The following is a 23,817-nucleotide window of genomic DNA, read 5'->3' on the forward strand; positions in this document are numbered from 1 at the left end:
GACAAGCTCAGAAGTCCTAAGTCCCTCCCCCGAACATGACACTTCCTATCTTCACACTGGCGGATCTGGTGTCGGGTCAGAGCTTATGCATACGTGGTTTACGGAGGCAGCTGGCCATTTAAATCATCAGCTGCCTCCACTGAAGTGGGATTTTGGTCGGCCAGGAGTGTGAAACCTGACATGTGCGGATTAGACCAGGTCTGAATTTGGTGGATTCATTTGGTTATCCAGGGCACTCCTTTAGATATGTTCCCAGGATACCTTTGGGAGAGATAAGGCACCCTTTCAGAAATGTAAGGCATCCTTTGGGATTGTTAAAACTAAACATGATTGTGCGTGAAAAGTGCATAAACTCATTGGAACTGTCAAAGAACTGTCAAAATTAATTGGAACTGTCAAAGTTGTTGAGGGATTTAATTGTTATGGGCTTTAAATTTTTAAAAGAGCATTGAGGTATTTTTTTAAAATCAGTGCTTTATATTTCATTCTGTCTGTTGACATTATCCTCAGAGCTGTCATTATAGGATTTGTGCTGCATGACTGATTTTATAACCAAACATTATCAGAGTGGGATGCCTGTTCAGTGAACAGTTTGATTGACAGCTCCAAGTGGTTATAGAATATAAATGTTTGCTTTCACAAGAAATTAGGTCCTTAAGTGAAATGTTTCCCAAGAGATTAGTTGAAGGAATTTCAATTTATTGAATTGTTTTTTAAACAATGAGACTGTTTTGTTAAATAGTGACATCATCAATAGATGCATAGCTTTATTTTATGTCAGTAGGGCCCCTGAGGTTTGCCCACGGTGGATTCTAGGTGAGTTGGCATAGAGGTGGAAGGGCAAAGGATGGTCAGTGTGAGGCTTGGGTTGGCATAAGCTGGCACTAAGTTGGTATCAAGGCTATAAAGAGCCATGGGGGTTAATGGAGGGCATGGGTTGGCAAGGAGGCAATGAGAAACCATGGGCGGGGTAGAAGTGCAAAGGGTGGCATAGGCGATATAAGGGGCTATGGAGTTGGGTAAGGGGACATAGGGTGGAATATGGGGCATGGCGGACTATGGGGAGTGACACAAGGTGACAAAGGCTGACATGGATGGGGCATGGGGAGTGTGTGGGTGATGGGTGAGGGGCGAGGGTTGGAGGGGTGTTTTAATAATTTTTTTTAAATGTCTTCAACAAAGTGCCAGGGCACCAAAGCAGCCCTTCTGCCCAGCTCGCCTCCGCACCCAGCAGCCTTGCACTCATTCTGGAGGGAGCGACAGACCCAACTTCCAACAGGCCGCCGCCCTGCACCCCCCAACCACTTTCTTGGCTGCCCCCTCTAACTTTTGACTCCCTTGTCAATCAACATTCTAACTCAGTCTTAAAAATATTCAAAGACCCTGCCTCCACTGCTCTGTGGAGAAGAGAATTTCACAGGCTAACGATCCTCCAAGAAAAAATTTCTATTCATCTCAATCTTAAACGGGAGACCCTTTATTTTCAAACTGTATCCCCTAGTTCTAGCCTCTCCCATTAGAAGTACACCAGATGTGGTCTCACCACATCTGTATAACTGTAGCAAAACTTCCCCTTGTAATAAACGACAACATACCATTTGCCTTCCTAATCACTTGCTGTACTTGCACACTAACCTTTCCTGATTCATGTACCAGAACACCAAGATCCTTCTGTACCAGAGTTCTGCAATCTCTCTCCATTTAGATAATATGCAGCTTTTCTCTTCTTGCTGCCAAAAAGTGAAGCAGTTCACATTTTCCCACATGATACTGCCAAACATTTGCCCACTCACTTAACCTATCTATATCCCTTTGCAGACTCCTTCTATCCTCTTTACAATTTACACTCCTACCTATTTTTGTATCATCAGAAAACTTAGCAACCATGCATTCTATCCCTCTATCCAAATCATTGGAAAAGATTATAAATAGTTGAGGCCCCAGCACAGATCCCTGTAGCACTCCACTAGTTATAGCTTGCCAAATGGAAAATGACCCATTTATCCCTACTCTCTGCTTTCTGTTAGCCAACCAATCCTCTATCCATGCTAATATGTTTCCCCTACACCATGAGCTCTTATTTTGTGTAATAACCTTTGATGTATCACCTTATCAAATGCCTTTTAGAAATCCAAATATACCACATCCACAGGCATATCTAGCTTTGTCCATGTTGCTTGTTACTTCCTCAAAGAAATCTAATAAATTAATAAAACACGATTTCCCTTTCACAAAACCATGTTAACTCTGCCTGATCGCATTAAGTTTTCTTAAGTGCCCTGCTATAACCTCCTTAATAATAGATGTTAGCATTTTCTCTATGACAGATGTTAGGCTAACTGGCCTGTAGTTTCCTGCTTTCTGTATCCCTCCTTTCTTGAATAGGGGAGCTAATTTGCTATTTTTCAATCTGATGGGACCTTTCCAGAATTTTGGAAAATTACAACCAATGCACCTATTATCTCAGCAGCCACTTCTTTCAAGACTCTAGAATGCAGACCATCAGGACCCTGGGGACTTGTCAGCCTTTAGTTCTAATAATTTTCTCGGTACCGTTTCCCTGGTGATTGTAATTGTTTTAAGTTCTTCCCTTCCTTATACTTCTTGACTTGCAAGCATTTTTGGGATGTTATTTTTATCTTCTGCAGGGAAGACAGACACAAAATATCCATTCAATGTTTCTGTGATTTCCTTATTTCCCATTATTAATTCCCCAGACTCGCTCTCTAGAGGATCAACCTTACTTTAGTTACTCTTTTTCTTTTTAAATTCTTACTATGTTTCTATATTTAGCCAGCTTTCTCACATATTCTAATTTCTCCCTCTACTTTTTCAGTTATTCTTTGAAGGTGTTTAAATTCTGTCCAATCTTCTGATCTACCATTAATCTTTGCAAAATTGTATGCTTTTTCTTTCAATTTGATACTGTCCTTAACTTCCCTAGTTAGCCATGGATTGTGTGTCCTTCTCAGAGCTTTTCTTTCTCACTGGGATATATCTTTGCTGAAAGTTATGAAATATCTCCTTACATGTCTGCCACTGCATCACCATTTTACCCTTTAACCTAATTTCCTAGATTACATTAGCCTTGTCTTCATACCCTTGTAATTGTCTTCATTTAAGTTTAAAACACTAATCTTAGAGCTACACTTCTCACCCTAAAAACTAATGCGAAATTCAATCATGTTATGATCACTGCTACCTAGAGGCTCCTTTACTATGAGATCATTAACTAATCCTGTCCTAAAGCACATTACCAGGTCTAGAATGGTCTCCTGGTTGGCTCTAAAACATGCTGCTCTAAGAAATTGTTCCAAATATGCTCAATGAACCAATCTTCTAAGCTACCTTTGCCAATCTGATTTGTCCAATTTATACGTGGATTAAAATCAGCCATGATTATTGCAGTACCTTTCTTAAAGCCCTCATTATTTCTCCAAGACCACAAAGACCACAGCATTAAGGAAAATAGAATACAGTGCATTCTACAATTGAAGAGTCTTTTAATCATTTTTGAAGAAATTCAGAATGCACCTGGACTGTCTGTTTGGGGCTAAAAAAATGTGCTGCCCAATCAAGGCATAACTTGCAATTATTATTATAGGCATGAATATGAGAGAAATAAATTATTTGGTACTTTATTTTGTGCTGTGATTACAATTGCCAATATCTTTGCTTGCATAAAACTGAAAAACAAAACGTTAGAAGTTCACGAAGGTCACCAAATGTGAAAAAATATTCAATCAGTGGTTCATTTCAATTTTACCAGGATAGGAATGAGGTGTTCTTGGGTCAGAGGGAAGCCCACTAGGAGAGGGGAGACACACATTCATAGGCATTACATTACAGCAAATACAAATATTTCAAAATTTGTACAGTAACAAAGTAAATTAAATGTATTCCAGATTGTTCAAATTGGTGACAAAAACATCTTGGAAGAACACGCATTGTGTTCCTATACTAGTGTCTCACTATCCTCACATTGTGCCTGCTCTCCTCCCTAAATCTCTTACATTTACTCTTATTCTTACATCTCCTCAGGCTAGGCTACTGAAACAGTTTGTTGGTATTTATTCTGTGTTATCTGTTTATATAGTTTCAAGCACCTCTATCAAATCATGCTGTGACTGCCTCTGTTCTAATGAAAACAGCCTCAATTTTTCCAAGCCTATTTTCATATTTGCATTCCTTCATACCAGGCAGCACTCTAGTAAATCTATGGCATAACCTATTACCTCAGCCGTTTTCTCTATATTGCAGGGTCCAAAAGCAAACAAAACTCCGAATGTGTACTTAAAAAGGTCTTAAATGAATTCACAGCACATCTTGATTTTTATATTCAAGACATAAATCCCCAGAAAACCAAATATTCCATTAACTTTTTTAATAGCTTTATCACCTGAAATACCGATTTTAATGTTTCGTGCATCTCATTCCTTCCTAAACCATTAATTGGGAAGAGATCTTCAGTAAGATGCAATGCTGAAAAAAGTGATACAGATCACAAATTTATTTAAATAAATAAGCTTTTATTCTTTTTAAGAAAAAGGTTCATCAGCACCAGTCACAAATTTTCAACAAATAGGAGTGAACGATTGAAACTAGATATGTAAGCTCCTAATAAATTGCCAATTTGTATTAATTTGTTAGTCAGCTCCTGATGCAATGAAATGGACACAATTAAGATACCACTTGAAAAAGATTTCACTGCAATGGTTTGTATATATGACAGAAAGTAGGAATATTTGAAAGTGTTGATTCCAATAGCATTGCAGCAACCAATCTGGTGTGTGTTTGTGTGTGTGTCTCTCTCTGTCTGTGTGTGTGTGTGTGTGTGTGTGAGTAAAACCAGGTACTGGAGAAACAAAAAAAAAGTCATAACGAAAGGCATGACAGAAATAAAAGACCATATTTAATGGCAAAAGTGTTGTAGCAGCACATACCAAATTATTGCTGATTATATAGATCACATTGACCAAGAATTACTTAATGACAATTGGGTTAACTCGTTCTCTTGAACACATATAATCACGCTTGAATAATAACATTGGTTAATATCTAACTACAAAAGGAATGAAATTCGACATTTTAAAAATTCTTACATCTCATTGAACATGGGAAGTGTGAATTGATAGGTGAGAGTAGTAAAAATGGTGCTTGTATGTATTATTGGTCATTGTACTCTACCCATACAGTGGAAAATTGCCCAGTCCTGTCAACAAGAATCAGGACAAATCCAATCCTGCCAGTTATTACCCCATCAGTCATCAACAATAGCCTGCTCACCGATTCTTAGTTTAGGTTCCACCAGGATCATTTAGTTCCAGGTCTCATTACAGCCTTGGTCCAAACATGGACAAAAAAGTTGAATTGCAGTGGTAAACTTGGATTGATAGCCCTTGATATCAAGGTAACATTTGACCGAGTGCAGCATCAAGGAGTCCTAGTAAAATTGAAGTCAATGGGAATTGGGGAAAACTCTCCAACAGGTGCAGTCATACCTAGCACAAAGGAAGATGGTTGTGGTTAGTGAAGGTCAATCATCTCAGCCCCAGGACATCACTGCAGGAGTTTCTCAGGATAGTGTCCTGGGGTCAAACATCTTCATCTGCTTCTTCAATGACCTTCCCTCCACTATAAGTACAGAAGTGGGGATGTTCATGGATGATTGCATAATGTTCAATACCATTCTCAACTCCTCAGATAATGAAGCAGGCTTGTGTAATAAGTGGCAAATAACATTCACACCACACATGTTCCAAGCAATGACCATCTCCAACAAGAGAGAATCTAACCATCTCCCTTGACACTCAATGCTATTACCATCACTGAATCCAACACCATCGACTTCCTGGAGGTTACAATGGACCAGAAACTTACTGGACTGGCCACATAAATGCTACAAGAGCAAGTCAGAGGCTAGGAATTTCGCAGGGAGTAACTCACCTCCTGACTCCCTAAAGCCTGTCCTCGATCTACAAGGCAGAGACCCCACCCATTATCAAAAACATTCATTCCCTCCACCACCGGTGCACAGAGACAGCTGTGTGTACCATCTCCAAGGTGCACCGAAGCAATTCACTCCTTTGATAGCACCTTTCAAACTCCAACCTTTACCACCAAGAATGACAAGGGCAGCAGGTTCATGGGAACACCACCACTCAGAAGTTCCCCTCCAAATTACACACCATAATGATTTGGAAATATACCGAGATACCTTCATGTCTCTGGGTCAAAGTCCGGAGCTTCCTTTCTAACAGCACTGTAGGAATGCATTAATGACATGGACTGCTATGGCTGGCTCATCATCACCTTCTCAAGGACAATTAGGGATGGGCAATAATGCTGGGACCACATGAATGAACTAAAAAAAGATACTCAAATTTTCACATGAGCACATGACTGTACCTCTTCCTGCCCTTTGGCTAATTTTATTTGCAAGTAGCTTAATAAGATTTTCATTGTTATTTTAAATTTGTTTTAGAAATGGTCTGTACCTACAGGTTACAGGGTAAATTGTAGCAGTAGATGACTCTTACTTTCTCTTCTAAGGGTCCTTAAGTACAGTACTATGCAATCTTGCTGAACTGAGTTAGGGAATGCAGTGTATCTGTAGTTGGATTAGAACAAAGATACTTTTGAAGGTTGAGTTTTTGATACTACTTGCATTTAAAAATGCATTTTAATTTGATCAAAAAAGGGGGAGAATATACATGATTTCTACATTAAAACAGTTGAAAACAAAGAGTTTGTCCTTACTTACCCAAGTATGGCCAATATTGTTCTCCCCGGCAGTTGTTTGAAATAGATGACGAATCAATATGGAGGTCAGATAAATGCTAAGTGACTTATTAATTAAATGACTAATTGTGGATGAAGAAAATGCACTACTGAAAATGACCGTCTCACAAACATCAATAGTTGATATATGATAGTCTTAAACCTCTAACAACTTGTAAAGCATATTTCTCCCAGGAGCCCAAATCGATGCAATGAATTAGCTCACTCAGTCATCTTCCTACAATCTATGTACTTTAAAGCTCAAGCTCATGTCAATAGAATACTACTTCATGACATTCCTGTTCTTCTCTCCTACAATTTAAAGCTTTGGTGAACTATGGGCCCTATTGAACTGAAGGCCCTGACAGACTATGGGGTCCTTGGTGATACTCCAATTGTGCATGACATTGGTTATATTATAATCACCTCCTTGCTTTTACATTCAATTCCCTTATATATGAAACTTGGAACTCCATTTGCCTTTTTAAAGCCTGAACTACTCCCTTTAAAGATATCAATCTCTCTCATACGCATCTTGCCATTTAGCTTATGCTCCTTTTCACTCTTTTGAAAATAAAGCACTCCACATTTTTCTGCATTGAACTGTATCCAGCATCCATCACTCCTGTAAGCCACCTGTTCTTGTTGGATCCTTGGTCACTAGTTTAGTTGGGCTGTTGGATCCCATTGCACACTTGTTTTGGGATGATCGAGTTGGTACCATAGAGTTAGCAGATCAGTAGGCATTTCTTATGTAGAACACATTTTATTTATTTACAAAGGAACTCGACAGCTACACTTGTGTACTTACAACTAAAACCTGTCTCTACATTTCAGACTCTAGGCTACTGACTACAGAGTACAGACTACTAAGGTAGCCTACACTACTGTGTCATTGGATAATAAGATCATGTGATCTTCCATTATAACATTCTTCTTAAAGGTATATTACACATCAGTTACCACATTCCTCCCCCTTTACTCAGAAATATATTTTACAGTTACAATTACAATTGTTCTCAAAACATCAAATTATTTGCACAGATAAGTAATTTACAAATGCTGGGGGTTTCCTTATGCATGTAGAACGTCTCAGCTTTACAGCTTCAAATCTTTTGGCAGGAACCTGCTTTTCTGGTGTTGTCCGATCATCAGGTTCTTTGGTGGGCACCTGCAAATCTGTTTACTCAACTTTTGGAGGTACAGCCGATCCTTCAAATACATCTGTACTCAGCTGAGTTCTTTCAACAGGAGATGCTGATGCGTCGTGAACACTGGAGGAATCATTTCCTGATATTTTGTTCTCTCCGCCTTATATGATCTATATGTCTCCGTATGATTCAGTCTTCTACTTTCACGTGGTAAGAAAGAGGTCCAGTGACTTCACTTACTTCACCTAATAACCACTTAGGTCCTTCACCAGAATTTTTCACATATACCGTCTCTCCTACGGTAAACTTTCTGTCATGACTATGCCAATTATGTACAATTTTCTGACTTCCCTGACTCCTTTCCACCTTCCCCATAAATTTAGCATTACTAAGCTCAATCTCATCCTGAGACGGTGATTCATCAACAATTCCGCAGGTGTAACACCTGTTATTATGTGAGGGTGGTTCTATAATGGAAAAGAAAATGTGCCAACTTGGTCACTATGGAGTCTCCATTTAATTTCTTCATACCATTTTTGAATGTTTGAACTGCTCACTTGGCCAGTCCATTTGAAGAAGGGTGGTATGGTGAAGTTTTTACATGAGTAATACCATTGAGGTTGATAAACTGTTGAAACAGCGCCATTGTCTGATACTACCCACTTCTGGTAGTCCGTTGATGGCGAAACTTTGTTGCAGCTTGTCAATTGTAACAGAGGATGTTGGTGACTTTACCTCATATGCGCCCATCCATTTTGAGTGGGAATCAACAATAAGGAGAAGCATCGTTCCCATAAAAGGTCCCACATAGTCAATATGCAATCACACCCATGGCCTGCCTGGTCACTCCCACGGGTGTAACGGAGCTGTTGGAGGTAACTTTTGCACTTGCTGACCCTGCATACAACTTCTCACTAAGCTCTCTATTTCCCCATCCATTCCAGGCCACCAGAGATAGCTGCATGCTATGGCTGCCATTTGGCAAATACCTGGATGTGCACTATGTAGTTCAGTTAGCAATGGCTTTCGTCCTTTTGGAGGAACAATCACTTTAGCTCCGCACAATAAGATACCATTCTGGCTGGTTATCTCCTATCTTCTGTGAAAATACGGCTTCATTTCATCAGATTCCTGATCTTGTGACCAACTGTGAAGAGCTTGTTCTTGTACTTTGGATAAGACTGGGTCTCAGCTTGTCCAGCCTGTGATCTGTCTAGCACATACCAGTGATGAATCTAAGGAGTTCAATAATAAAACGAGTTCTTGAGGAACTGGAACATTCTCATCGTTTTCTTTCGCATCAGCATTTGCAATCTGATTTCCAGGTCTGTGGATGAAAGTATACTCATACATTGCCAAAATCAACGCCCATCTCTGTATTCTTGCTGAGGCTATGGGTGGTATTGCCTTGTCCTCGCTGAACAATTCTAGCAAAGGCTTATGGTCCAAAACGATAGTAAAATGATGACCGTGTACATACTGGTGAAATTTCTTGACACCAGAGATGATTGACAGTCCTTTTTCTGGGTATCCCTTTTCCACTGTGTTGAGCGTTCTTGACACATATCCAATAGGTCGTTCTGAGCCATTGTCCATTCGATGGGAGAGCACTACTCCCACTCAATAAGGAGATGCATCACATGTCAGAACTAACTCTTTTCTTTGGTCAAAATGTATTAATCGGGTGGATGAATACAACAGCTGTTTCACTTTTGTGAAAGCTTCTTTCTGTGGTGTTTGCCAAGACCAAGGTTGGTTTTTCTTGAGTAGGTAAGACAGGGGTGCCAGTTCTGTCGACAAGCTAGGCAAAAAGCATCCATAGTAATTGATTATCCCCAAAAATGATTTGAGCTCAGAGGTATTCCTTGGTGCTGATGACTCTCACATTTTCTTCAACCGGGTGGAGACCCTGTACATCTACCCTGTGACCTAAATAGACTCTCTCTTTTGCTTGGAACATGCACTTTTCTTTTTTTAAATGCACTCCCACCTGTGAAAAACACTTCAAAACATCTTCCAAGTTTGCCAAATGCTCCTTTTCAGTGAGTCCTGTCACTAGAACATTATCTAAATAAACTACAACATGAGGCAATCCCTGCAGTAAATTTTCATTGTCCTCTGGAATATGGCACCAAAAGGCAAATGGGTAAATTGGTACAACCCTTTGTGTGCATTAATTGTGACAAACTTTGGGAGATCTTCTCTAACTCCAATTGTTGATAAGCATGGCTCAAATCAAGCTTTGTGTAGATGGTTCCATCTGCCAGCTTATCATACAAGTCTTCAATTTTTGGTATGTGGTGTCTGTCCAACTTAGCCGCTTTATTAACAGTCAGTGTGTAGTCTCCACAAATTCGAACGCTTTGGTCAGGCTTAAGTATGGGTACTATTGGTGCTGCCCATTCTGAGAACTGCACAGGTCCTATCACTCCCAGTCTCTCTAAACTATCCAATTCAGCATCTACCTTTTCCTGCATTGCATAAGGTACTGGTCTTGCTTTCATAAATCAGAGGGTAGAGTCTGGATCAACATGAATTGTTGCTCGCAGCCCTTTGATCATCCTGAGTTCATCTTGGAAAACTGAGGTGTATTTTTGTAGTAGCTCAGGTAACCCAGTGGCTCTCAGTTGGAAGGTCTCAGTCCAACCCAATTTACTTTCTTTCAGCCAGTTTCATCCAAGGAGATTTGGCCCCTCACCTGCTATCACCATCAAGGGTGATTTCACTAATAGACTTCCGTACTGTACAGTAACCGTGCTTATGCCTTTGATTTTGGCATCCGTTTCTTCCAAATTTAATTTACATTCCCCATGATTCAGGTATTTAAAGGTATGCTCACCAATCACTGGAGAGGAATCTCCTGTATCCACCTCCATTCTGATAGGCCTATTATTCACCCTCAAAGTTACATAGATTGGTCCTGTTCTTCCTACCTTTAAATTATACAATATCAGACTCTGTTACTTCAGGTTCTTCTTCTATGTTATGAATCTCACGGGGTTTTTTCTTTTGATTGAAAGTCTACCTGATTCTATCCTTGCAAAGTCTCATGAGGTATCCATATCAATGACAGTAAAAACATTCGATTTTTTAAAACTTCGATTCATTACAAGGTTGTTTGCTTCCACCTCTGTTACCATTATTCCATGTTTTTGTTGCCAAGTCATTTCTTTTTATTTGTCTGTAAGCTGTGGCTGCTTCCTGCTTCTCATCAGAGCAGTACATTTTCATGCCCTTTTTGGCTGGGGCTTGTTGCCCAACATGGGGGACGGTGCCATTTTGCACTCCCTGTATGGTTTTCGAGTTCCTCACTGCGCCTTCCATAGCCAGTACTATTTCCTGCACCTTCTGAAAATCCAAATTTGTTTCAGACAGTAATCTCTTCTGAATCAAATCTTCATTTATACTGCACACCAAAAGATCTCTAAGCAATTCATTTATAGAAGTACCAAACTCGCAATATTCTGTTAACTGTTTCAGACTTGCCACATAACAAGCACCTGTCTCCACTGGGGCTCGATTTCTTGAGTTAAATTTAAACTGTTGCATCGTTACTGAGGGCTTGGGCTAGTAATGATTCTTCACAAGGTTCACTAAATCATCAAACCTTTTCGAATCCGGGGCACTGGGTGCCATTAAACTTTGATCAATCCATCCATAAGTCTTACTCCCACACATGGATAAGAGGATCGCGCTCCTCTTCTCCTCCCCTGCAATGTCATTAGTTTGGAAAAAGAACGTGAGGTGTTCAACATAACGAGAACAATTATCCACTGTTGGGTCAAAACAACTCTTCCAACTGCGGCACACTTCAATGGGGCTGCTTCTCGATTAGGACGGAAATTCTACCTACAATTACCGTGCGAGGTACAGCCCAACTTTGGTTCAATTGATTTCTTTCCTCGCTTTTTTTTCATCCTTCCTTGCGTTTTCTTGCTTTTTTCATCTCATTGCCAGTTTGTTAGATCCTTGGTCACTAGTTTAGTTGGACTAATGCATCCGGGTTGCACACTTGTTTCGGGATGACTGAGTTGGTACCATGGAGATAGCAGATCAGTAGACAGTTCGTATGTAGAATACATTCTATTTGTTTACAAAGGAACTCAGCAGCTACACTTGTGTACTTACAACTAAAACCCTGTCTCTACATTACAGACTGTTACTCTAGACTACCAACTACTGACTACAGACTACCAAGATAGCCTGCACTACTCTGTCATTGGATAATAAGATCATGTTATCTTCTATTATAACATTCTACTTAAAGGTATATTACACATCAGATTACCACAGTTCTCTTTTTAATCTTCCTGCATAACTCCTCAGTTTGCAATGCCTCCAAATTTAGTATAATCAGCAAGCTTCAGTACGTTGCCTCTTGTGTCTAAGTACCAAGTCTTTTATATAAAAATCGGGCACAGCCTGGCCCACATCCTAGCTCTTAGAAAAGCATACCATTACCCGTTCTGTATGCTTTCTTTCCCTTAAGCACCCCTCTATCATGTACCTTCATTTTGTAAACATGTTTCATATGTGGCACCTTATCATATGTCTTCAGTCCTCAAAAATAATTTGATAAAAGTTTATCACGTTGTTTCTCACAAAGTTGTTAATGTTGATGTTCTGTTAGTATTCATTGTGGCCGTGCTCGGAGGTCCCTACATGACACTAAGTCATAAATCACTACCCTAACATAAACCTCTCACTAATCCTCTGAACCCAAAGAAACAATTTCATATCTTTCATTACTCAAACCATAAATAGCGGTTTTCAGATTCGGCATTTTGCACGGTCTGTTATTAAATACAAGAAAGTATACGCATGCTTTTTCAATTTTATGAAGCTTTTAAGAAGATATATGCACACAAAATAGAGTGCAATCATCACAAGCAGCACATTATTGTCTTGGCATTCCCATACAAATGTTACCTCGTGTCTTTCACCCATCAAACGCAAACAGATAATCCATCAAATATTCATAACCAGAAATCTTCAGTATCAAAGTTTCCAGGTTTAATTAACAGGGGGACATTACTAGTTAGATAACTCTGGAAATAAGTACTGAAATGGCTAGCCATGTGAAGTTAGTGTTACAGAACTTGTGCGCATAAATCTAATAGGAGCTGCTATAAATGTATATAAAACTACATGGCAGTCGGCTGTCTCACCAACAAAAGGGGAAAAATACACTTTTGGTTACAATCTGCATCACAAAATATATACCATTTAGTCTCAGAAGTTTAAAAATCATTTAGGCAAAGGTTACTTTAAAGAGAATATGGAAGATAAAATTAAGTCATCCCCTCCTCCTTGGTACCACTCGTGAAAGCTCCAGCAGACAGCACGTTTTTATTGGAATACCAACACACCATTTCCTGCCTCGATTATTCGTTGAACAGCCATATCATCAAACTGGTTACCTTCAGAAACTGAATTATTATCCTTAGCTGCACCCATTATTAGATCTTGAGAAATCCATTTAGTTTCCTCTGCAGTATTTTAACAGGAGGCCTTTAAGACTGCTTTTTAGAATATTTTTTGAAGCCTCACAAACCATTATGCCTTTATTCCACTATTTAAACAAAAAAGGCAGAACCCAAGAGGGGTGAATCAGAATTTAAAGAATATTTCACAGTCCTCATTTAATTTGATTGTTGCAGAGTGGTGCTCAAGGGATCTTGAGAAAATCTTTGAATGGAGGTTTTCTATTGGATATGTGAAGCTTGTTTCATAAGAACAAAAACAGAAATACCTGGAAAAACTCAGCAGGTCTGGCAGCATCGGCGGAGAAGAAAAGAGTTGACGTTTCGAGTCCTCGTGACCCTTCAACAGAACTGAGTAATATTAGGAGAGGGGTGAAATATAAGCTGGTTTAAGGTGGGGGGGTGGGGGGGTGGAGAGAAGTTGGGGGGCTGCTGGTGGTTGTAGGGACAAGCAAGCAGTGATAGGAGCAGATAATCAAAAGATGTCACAGACAAAAGAACAAAGAGGTGTTGAAGGTGGTGATATTATCTAAACGAATGTGCTAATTAAGAATGGATGGCAGGACACTCAAGGTACAGATAGCTCTAGTGGGGGTGGGGTGGAAAGACTAACAGGGCATTAAAGGTATAGATTTAAAAATAATGGAAATAGGTGGGAAAAGAAAAATTTATATAAATGATTGGAAAAAACAAAAGGGAGGGGGAAGAAACGGAAAGGGGGTGGGGATATAGGAGGGAGTTTAAGATCTAAAGTTGTTGAATTCAATATTCAGTCTGGAAGGCTGTAAAGTGCCTAGTCGGAAGATGAGGTGCTGTTCCTCCAGTTTGCGTTGGGCTTCACTGGAACAATGCAGCAAGCCAAGGACAGAAATGTGGGCAAGAAAGCAGGGTGGAATGTTAAAATGGCAAGCGACAGGGAGGTTTGGGTCTTTCTTGCGGACAGACCGCAGGTGTATGCAAAGCGGTCGCCCAGTTTACGTTTGGTCTCTCCAACGTAGAGGAGACCGCATTAGGAGCAACCAATGCAGTAGACTAAGTTAGGGGAAATGCAAGTGAAATGCTGCTTCACTTAAAAGGAGTGTTTGGGCCCTTGAACGGTGAGGAGAGAGGAAGTGAAGGGGCAGGTGTTGCATCTTTTGCGTGGGCATGGGGAGGTGCCATAGGTGGGGGTTGAGGAGTAGGGGGTGATGGAGGAGTGGACCAGGGTGTCCGTTTCATCCTCCTCCCTTTTATTTTTTCCAATAATTTATATAGATTTTTCTTTTCACAGCTATTTCCATTATTTTTAAATCTATACCTTTAATGCCCTGTTAGCCTTTCCACCCCACCCCCACTAGAGCTGTACCTTGAGTGTCCTGCCATCCATTCTTAATTAGCACAATCGTTTAGATAATATCACCACCTTCAACACCTCTTTGTTCCTTTGTCTGTGACATCTTTTGATTATCTGCTCCTACCACTGCTTGCTTGTCCCTACAACCACCCTCCCCCCCCCCCCCCCCCGCCCCCCCCCACACACACACCTTAAACCAGCTTATATTTCACCCCTCTCCTAATATTACTCAGTTCTGTTGAAGGGTCATGAGGACGCGAAACGTCAACTCTTTTCTTCTCCGCCGATGCTGCCAGACCTGCTGAGTTTTTCCAGGTAATTCTGTTTTTGTTTTGGATTTCCAGAATCCGCAGTTTTTTGTTTTCATCTCTTGTTTCATAAGGTCGGACAGCGCAGGACACCAGCTAGTGTCGGTTGTGGGGGCGGGGGTTGGAAATAAGATAAAGCGGGAAGTGTGAATTAGCCTCACGATTCAACAGCCTTTTTTAGGAAGAAGGAAGAACTTGTTGAAGTGCTTAACGGACAGTGTGTAATGACTCTCAATTTGAGCACAATGCATATTCAGGGAGGATGGAGAGAACATTTACAGCTTAGAAGAAACAAGAGAAGTTCACAGCAGCAATGACCATAGCGGCATCAAGAAAATAAGGAAAGATATAAAAGTCCACAATAGAGACTGAGTGAGAACAAGAGAAATAAATGCAAACAGAAATCCTTTTCAAACAAGTTTTTTCTTATATCCTGTCGAGGAGTATGCGAGATGGACCACATCAATACACATGGGATCTTCTAGCTGGGGTTTGTAGAACAAAGTTAAGACAATAGATAGGCATATACGTCCTAGTATGTAAATTGCAGAAGAGGTGTGTAAAACAAGTAATAAGTTACAGAACGATCTGCAAACAAACACAGCAGGTAACTCCTGATCTGCTGCTGAAATCAGCCATGCCTTTGTTCGCTCTAGACTACTCCAACATATTCCAGGCCAGAATCCTTCCTTTCATCCTCTGTCAACATCCAAAACACTGCACCCTGTACGCTATCTCACACCCAGTCCCATTCACTCATCCATATGTGCTCACTGACCTACTTCAGTTCTCAGTTAAGCATCAGTTCAATTTTAACATTCTCATCCTTATTTTCAAATCCCTCCATTGTCCCACCTTTCCCTAAATCTGAAATCTCCTCCTGCCTGACAACCCTGCAATTCTGCATCTTGCTTATTTAATTTCTCCACCTTTGGTGGCCCTACCTTCAGTTGCTTGGGCCAACATTCTGGGAATCCCTCCCTAAATCTCTTCACCTCTCTACCTCACTTTCCTCATTTAAGCTGCACCTTGAGCCCATCTCTTTGACCAAGCTTCCTGTCTTCTGCCCCAATATCTCATGGGGCTTGCTATTAAATTTGCTTTGATAATATTTCTATGAAGCTCCTTGAGATATTTAGCTACCGTAAAAGCGCTGAATAAATATAAGTTGTTGTTATTGTTAAAGGCACTATATAAATATAAGTTGTTGTTATTTTGTTAAAGCTAAAGGACCCCATATATGGGAAGTATATAGCATCCATGTCACATGACTATTCTGTATGTGGAAAACTGCTTGGATGGTCCCTAAATAACTTAACAGGTATGCTAACATCTAGGTTAACAAGCCTAACATAAGCTTGGTGCACAATTTCAGTGTCACGGGCAGTTTAGAGTTGCATTACCATGTATCATGAGCTGAGATGCTACATAAGCCTCAGTGCCTTGATAACTGGGATGGCAGCATTTGGTGTGCAGCAGTCCTATGGGGGCCAAAGATCAGGTTACCATCCTCATAGTGAGCAAATTGATCACTGATATTTTCATAATTTATATGCTTTATATATTGTAAGCAAAAATCACGGGTATTGTGGTCAGGTGATAAAACCATAGGATTGAGTCAGTCAAAGTTTGCATTAGAAAGGGTAGAGAGGAGATCTACGAGGATGCTGCCAGGACTGGAAAAATGCAGCCATGAGGAAACATTTGATAGGCTGAGGTTGTTCTCCTTGGAACAGAGAAGGCTGAGGGGAGATTTGATTGAGATGTACAAAATTGTGAGGGGCCTAGATAAAGTGGATGGGAAGGGCCTATTTACTTTATCAGAGAGGCCAGTGACTAGGGGGCTTAGATTTAAAGTGATTGGTAGAAAGATTAAGGGGAGATGAGGAAAGATTTTTCACTCAGAGGGTTGTGGGGGCCTGGAACTCACTGCCTGAAAGGCTAGTAGAGGCAGAAACCTTCAACTTGTTTAAAAGGTGTCTGGATATGCACTTCAACCCTCTAATTTTGCATCTTGTTTATTTTATTGTTCCACCATTGGTAACCTGCAGAGCTACAGGCCAAATGCTGGAAAGTGGGTTTAGGCTGGGTGGCTTGTTTATCAGCTGTCACAGACACGATGGGCCAAGGGCCTTTCCCAGTGCCATAAACTTTATTATTCTAAGGTGTAAAGCATTTTCTTGCAAATACCTTTGGCATTTTAAGTTATTGCATTCATAAAACCAGGGTCCTAAAGGGTTGCCCAAATTCCAGTCATATTTCAGAAGGCTTAGCTAGCAATGTGAACAGGGGAGTATTTGTAATGAAAATTTTGTTGTCTCCAATGTTGGTGCTGTGAGCTCAGTTTGTCTGAGCTATCCCTGTGAGCTAGTGTCTTGGCCTAGCCTGTGAAAGATAAACTCTGAACTGTTCATTTCAAATACAGAAATGTCAATGCCAAAACAGCAATAAAGGCCTATTAACACTTTGGGAAACAGCTGTGAAGCACAGGGCTCCATTTTCAATCTGGGGTTTAAGGCTAAAAATCCATCTGTTTATTTAAAAAAAAACTCATCACCTCAATGGTTGGTCTTTAGCTGTGATGGTGATGTTCAGATGTTTTGTAAACTTAAATCTATAGCTGAACATTTACTGTGTTTTGGAGAAAGCTTTACATTTTTCTATTTGTTGATTAACAGAACTGATTTGCTTGATCTGTGCATTCGTTAAGTATAAATAACTACCGATTTTGAGCTATATCTGTCCAATATATTTTTAAGAGGCAAAATGGTCTGCTTTTTGATTGTGTCAATTGCATTTGTACATAACTAGGATCCATTATTTCCTTTTATTATAAATTAAATAACTGACTGCTTCTAAGCAACACAATTGTTTATATCTAACAGTATAATAAATACAGGTCCTACTAGTTTTATCATCATTTCATGAATAGTGCTTCCTTCTATAGTTATTTTTCCTGGGCTTCTAAGATCAGGTTTTTCCCTTAGCTTCCTAGGATGTCAAGGGAGATGGTTGCTTCTGTTATGGAATCTAAGGAATGTTACTCAGAACATTAGGTGGCCAGGTAACGCTGACCCATTGGCTGGATTAGCACTTGTAATTAGCAGAAGTTGGGATTTAACTCCGTGGATGTTGAGGAGGATGAAACTAAACTGATCCTTCAGGGCAGGCATCTAATCTAACACTTGAACTAGTCAGGTCGACAGTATATCAGGGCACTTTAATCACTGATCAGCCATCCTAGCTCATCGTTAGGGGAAGGTAGGTGGGGATGGTGGGAGGGGTGTGCTAGGATTCTTCCTACTGAGTTACAGATAGCACCACAAGCTTTTGCTTTTGTCAACCTGCACCAGTCTTCAATGATTAGCTAAATAGTGTATATCCCTACAGGGAGAGTGTGCACTCTAGATAAGGCAAATAGAAACTCTACAGATGTAGATTTTTCCAGTGGTTTGAATTGCAAAATCTTGAACATGATGATGAGTTTAATCTGTATCTAACAGACCAAAAACAGACTGAAATTGATTAATCGAATACTCTTCATTGAATAACACTAAACCTATCTGGCGATGGGTAGGAATCCCAATTGCAGAGAAATATTTAAAGGTTCCACTTACAATCAAAGTGGGATTACAGTCAGTCTTCGGACATGCAACAATTCTCTATCTGCACAAATGAGATACCAAAGACGTTGCATCTTAGGGAGGACATTTTCTGTCCACGCCGAAAGATTCAGTTCTATCAATTGAAAATACTTGGTGGAATCCAATAGCCCAACAAGCCAGTCCCACTGCATTGTTTTACAGGGTTTCCAATCACAGTCATCCTGGATATGAAAATTAAAAAACTCTAGCCTTTCCTCTTAACGCAGTCCAACTGAGGTGGTGTAAGCAGAGTCGCAATTCCTTTCAGTCATCAGCACAATAAAAAATTTGGATGATCATTGAATTCAGAAATCTAAATATTCCTAGTTTTTACTGAAATTGAAATAAAGGTCCAGACATTCTTGGAGACTTGTGCCATGGTAATCACATAGCTACATCATAGACCCATTTTACAGTGCAAATGACCCATGAAATTATAGGGCAAGTGATTTACACAATTACTTACATTATGCCATAATTTCCTGGGACTTTTGTGCCTCTCTGCAATGGCAATCACCTCTGTCTTTAACATGCTCTTTAAAGTAACAAAGATTTTTTCAAAGAAAAAGTGGTTTATGACCATGTCAAGCACATTGGCCCAGATTTTGCTGAGTGGTGAAGGACTGGCTTTTGCCACTCACCTTGCATAGTTTCCCAGAAACTCTTCATAAGCCTATCAGCAGAAATTCCTACTAAATTGAGCATCTAGTCCAGTGTGGCACCCTGTCAGGGGATCTGAGAGATCTGTGGGCTGAGCAGCAACAGGGAGACTCTTCAACCAATAGGAGTAAGTATCCTCACTGGGAAAAAATGTAATTACTCTCGTTTTCAGGGTCGGGTGTCATGACTTGCGATTACTCCGCGCACAGTCCTTTTGAGGCAGTCAGCACACAAGCTTTGTGCTGCCTCCTCATTTCAATGGTTTGTGTGCAGGCCAGCATCAAAAATGCTGCTGACTGGCTGCACACGCAACAAGGAGCCAAGCGGGTGCATGGCTTGTGCCAATGTCAGGTCGCCTGCACGTGTTAAAGGCACCTCGCTTAAAGGGGAGTTGCACTCATTATACAGAAGCTGTTGTTGATACCCTGTAGAGGAATCGACTACAAGGAGAAGTATAGAAAGTAGAGCATGAGGCAAGAGAGGGAGCTACCAGGTTTTTGTATCTGGTGCTGGAGGCATTAGTACAGGAGGTGGAAAGGAGGAACCAGCAGCCCCTCAAGACACACTCCGAGAAGGGAATGAGAGCAACTGGCCTGGAAGGCCAATTCCTGGAATCAGGTTCCAAGGATTTGGCAGCAGTGCCACAAGAAACTCAAAGACGTCACCTGGAATGAAGCCATCCAATGTCTCAGTGCTGCAGTAGAAGCTAAGACTGAGGTCGTGAGACCCCTGCTTGTTGTCATGCAGACTCAGACTGCAGACTGCTGCAGATCTCAGTGCTCAAAGGGACATGAAGGTTCTCACAGCAGTCCAGCAATCTGTCCTCCAACAGGTTATGAATTTTGCTAAGGTACTGCACTGAATCTCTAGATTTTGGAAAGGCCCCAGTGGAATGGGATTGGAAAACTGTAAATGTAACACCAAAGATCTTGTGGAGCAGTGGGTAGTGAACCTGCCTCTGAGCCAGAAATTTCAGGTTCAAGTCCCACTCCAGGACTTGATAGCCAAGGAAGGTGTACGTTTTACGCAGCCAAACAGATTGAGTATCAACTTGTAAATCCTTCCAACGTACGCTAATGGTAGACAATATGAGTGGAAGAGATTACTGGTCAGCCATGTGATCAAAAGAAAATTGAAGCCTCTATCATCACTATTCATAACTCCAGGCAACAGCATGCATGTAAAAGTGTATATTGCCACAACTCAGACTCTTCGGGTGGGCCAGTTGGCTCGACAGGTGGTGTGGATCAGATTGGTGCCAACAGCATGGGGATCGAGTCCCTGTTCTGGCACAGGTTGGGTTCAGGACTTGTCTCCTTGTTCAACCCATGATGGAGATCATGGTGCTGTGAGTTGAACCTGCCTTTGGATAGACAGCAGAAGAAGAAATGTATCACCATTATTCAAGGAAAAAAGAGGAAGACAGAAAGCAGAAATCTATAGGCCAGTTAGTCTAACATCGGTCATTGAGAAAATGCTAGAATCCATTATTAAGGTGACTGAGGCGAGCCATGAACCAGGCGTATGGAGGCTATCCCTTGGCACCAAGCAACCAGCCTCATGTTCACCATAATAGCCACTGGGAATAGCTGATTGCCTCACAATAGTGTCACGGCTGCTACCAGGATAACAGACATACACTGACATGATGTTCTTGCATGGTCACACACCAATTGCACATTCATGAAGTGGGAGTCCTTGTGGTTCTAGTACCTCTCATCGTTTAAATGTGGGTCCTGCTGAGCATTCAAAGGCAGCATTGGGAATCCAGCCAGCCTGGCAAAGCCACATGCTCACACAAACTGCTTTGCTCTAGTACAGACTCTGTCACCTTCCTGATGCAGCAACGGATCGTAAAGTGGGAAGTGTTAGCTACGTTGCCAGCTGCAGCCTGGAAGGATCCACTTGTGTGGAAGTTGAGGGAGAGGGTGACTTTAACGACTACCGGCAACCTCCTCACATTGCTGTGTGGGTCTAGGTCCTTTTGAAGGAGGTGGCACAGTGGACCACCCACTTTCTGAACCGTAGGCCGGTCAAACACTGCTCCTGTCTGAGGTGGATGTAGGAGAATTGCTCCTGGTCTTACATAATACACTAATGAAAGTAGCAAATCCCCTCTCCTCTCTTCTCCAAGATCAACATCACATGTAACAGAATCTTAAGCATTTTATGATGTCAATAGGCATTCTAAATTGTTTGTAAGTTAAGGAAGTGAATGCAAACATATTTACGTGCTGACACAATGGCACAATGATTTCTCAAGGAGGATTTGAAAGTTAGAATATTCATGCCTGTGGAATAACTACCTGCCCATCCATGGTGTAAAGGGGACAACTCGAACCTTGGTATTCCAATTCAGGCTCTGCCTCCTCATTTGAATGGGCTTCCCATGCAAGGCAAACAGAGAAATGAGGACTTGTTAATAGTGGCCTGCTAATTAGAAAACTAAACTAGCCAGCAGCTCTTCAAGAGGTGCAGGCAATATTTAGAAGGTGGCACTTCTATCAGAAGTTTGCAGCTGCAACAACAAAAAACTTTTATTTATATAGTACCTTGAATGTAACGAAACATCCCAAGGTGCTTTACTGGAGCATTACTTAGTTATAAAACTAAGTATGACACCGAGCCACAAAGAAATATTAGGTCAGATGACCAAAGCTTGGCCAAAGAGGGAGGTTTTAAGAAGTGTCTTAAAGGAGGAGAGTGAGGTAGAGAGGCGGAGAGGTGCAGGAACAGAATTACAGAGCTTAAGGTCCAGGCAGCTGAAGACATTCCCAGTAATGATGGAGCGATTAAAATTGGGGATGCACAAGGCCATGGAGGGATTTGAAAACAAGGATGAGAATTTTAAAATCAAGATGCTGCTTGACCAGAAGCAAATGTAGGCCAGCGAGTGCAAGGGTGATGGAGGAATGGGACTTTGTGCGAGTTGCGACATAGGCAGTCGAATTTTGGATGACCTCAAGTTTACAGAGGTGGGATGTGGAAGTTAAGCCATGTGTATGTTGGGATAGTTGAGTCAACAGGTAACTAAAGTATGGATAAGGGTTTCAGCAGCAGATGAGCTGAGACAGGGTGAAGTCAAGCTATATTATGGAGATGGAAAAAGGCAGGAATATGAAGTTGGAAACCCACCTCGGGATCAAATGTGAAACCAAGCTTGCAGATAATGTCCCACCGGCAGGACAGACCCAACAGTGGTGGTGGCACGGTGGCATACAGTCGGGACAGAGTTGCCCTGGAAGTCCTCAACATTAGCTCCAGACCCCATGAAGTCTCACGGCATCAGGTCAAACATGGGCAAGGAAACCTCCTGATAATTGTCACGTTCCGTCCTCACTCAGCTGATGATAGTGCTCCTCCATGTTGAACATCACTTGGATGAAACACTGAGGCTAGCAAGAGCACAGAATGTACTCTGGCTGGAGGACTTCAATGTCCATCACCAAGAGTGGCTTAGTAGCACCACTACTGACCAAGCTGACCGAGTCCTAAATGACGTAGCTGCTAGACTAGGTCTGCAGCAGGTGGAGGGAGCGAACAAGAGGGAAAAACACGGCCTCATCCTCACCAACCTGCCTGCCACAGGTGCATCTGTTCATGACAGTGTTGGTAGGAGTGACCACCGCACAGTCATTGTGGAGACGAAGTCCTGCCTTCAACATTGAGGATACTCTCCATCGTGTTGTGTGGCACTACCACCGTGCTAAAAGGGATAGATTTCAAACAGATCTAGCAACTCGAGACTGGGCATCCATGAGGCGCTGTGGGCCATCAGCAGCAGCAGAATTGTACTCAAACACAATCTGTAACCTCATGACCTGGCATATCCCCCACTCTACCATTACCATCAAGCCAGGGGATCAACCCTGGTCCAATGAAGAGTGCAGGAGGACGTGCCAAGAGCAGCACCAGGCATACCTAAAAATGAGGTGTCAACCTGGTGAAGCTATGAAACAGGACTACTTGCATACCAAACAGCATAAGCAGCAAGTGGTAGAGAGAGCTAAGCGATCCCACAACCAACGGATCAGATCTAAGCTATGCAGTCCTGCCACATCCAGCCATGAATGGTGGTGAACAATTAAACAACTCACTGGAGGAGGCTCTGCAAATATCCCCATCCTCAATGATGGAGGAGCCCAGCACAGCAGTGCAAAAGGTAAGGCTGAAGCATTCACAACAATCTTCAGCCAGAAGTGCTGAGTGGATGATCCATCTCGGTCTCCTCCAGAGGTCCCCAGCATCACAGATGCCAGTCTTCAGCCAATTCGATTCACTCCACTTGATATCAAGAAACGGCTGAAGGCACTGGATACTGCAAAGGCTATGGGCCCTGACAATATCCCGGCAATAGTACTGAAGACTTGTGCTCCAGGTATGTCCTGTACACAAAAAGCACAACAAATCCAACCCAGCCAATTATCGCCCCATCAGGCTACTCTCGATCATCAGTCA

At 41.5% G+C, this 23,817-nt stretch overlaps 1 long non-coding RNA gene across 1 annotated transcript; it reads right to left on the minus strand.

Moving 5' to 3' along the window:
• Nucleotides 1-3,617: 3,617 nt before the first annotated feature.
• LOC144691615 (uncharacterized) lies at nucleotides 3,618-22,991 on the minus strand. The gene is made up of 3 exons (XR_013579177.1): nucleotides 21,666-22,991; nucleotides 4,400-4,482; nucleotides 3,618-3,807 (listed from the first exon to the last, which is right to left on the minus strand). It is a non-coding gene; the product is annotated as an uncharacterized LOC144691615 (long non-coding RNA).
• Between the last annotated feature and the right edge of the window lie 826 nt (nucleotides 22,992-23,817).

This window comes from Cetorhinus maximus, chromosome 16 (assembly GCF_964194155.1).
Source record: "Cetorhinus maximus chromosome 16, sCetMax3.hap1.1, whole genome shotgun sequence".
Lineage (NCBI taxonomy): Eukaryota > Metazoa > Chordata > Chondrichthyes > Lamniformes > Cetorhinidae > Cetorhinus > Cetorhinus maximus.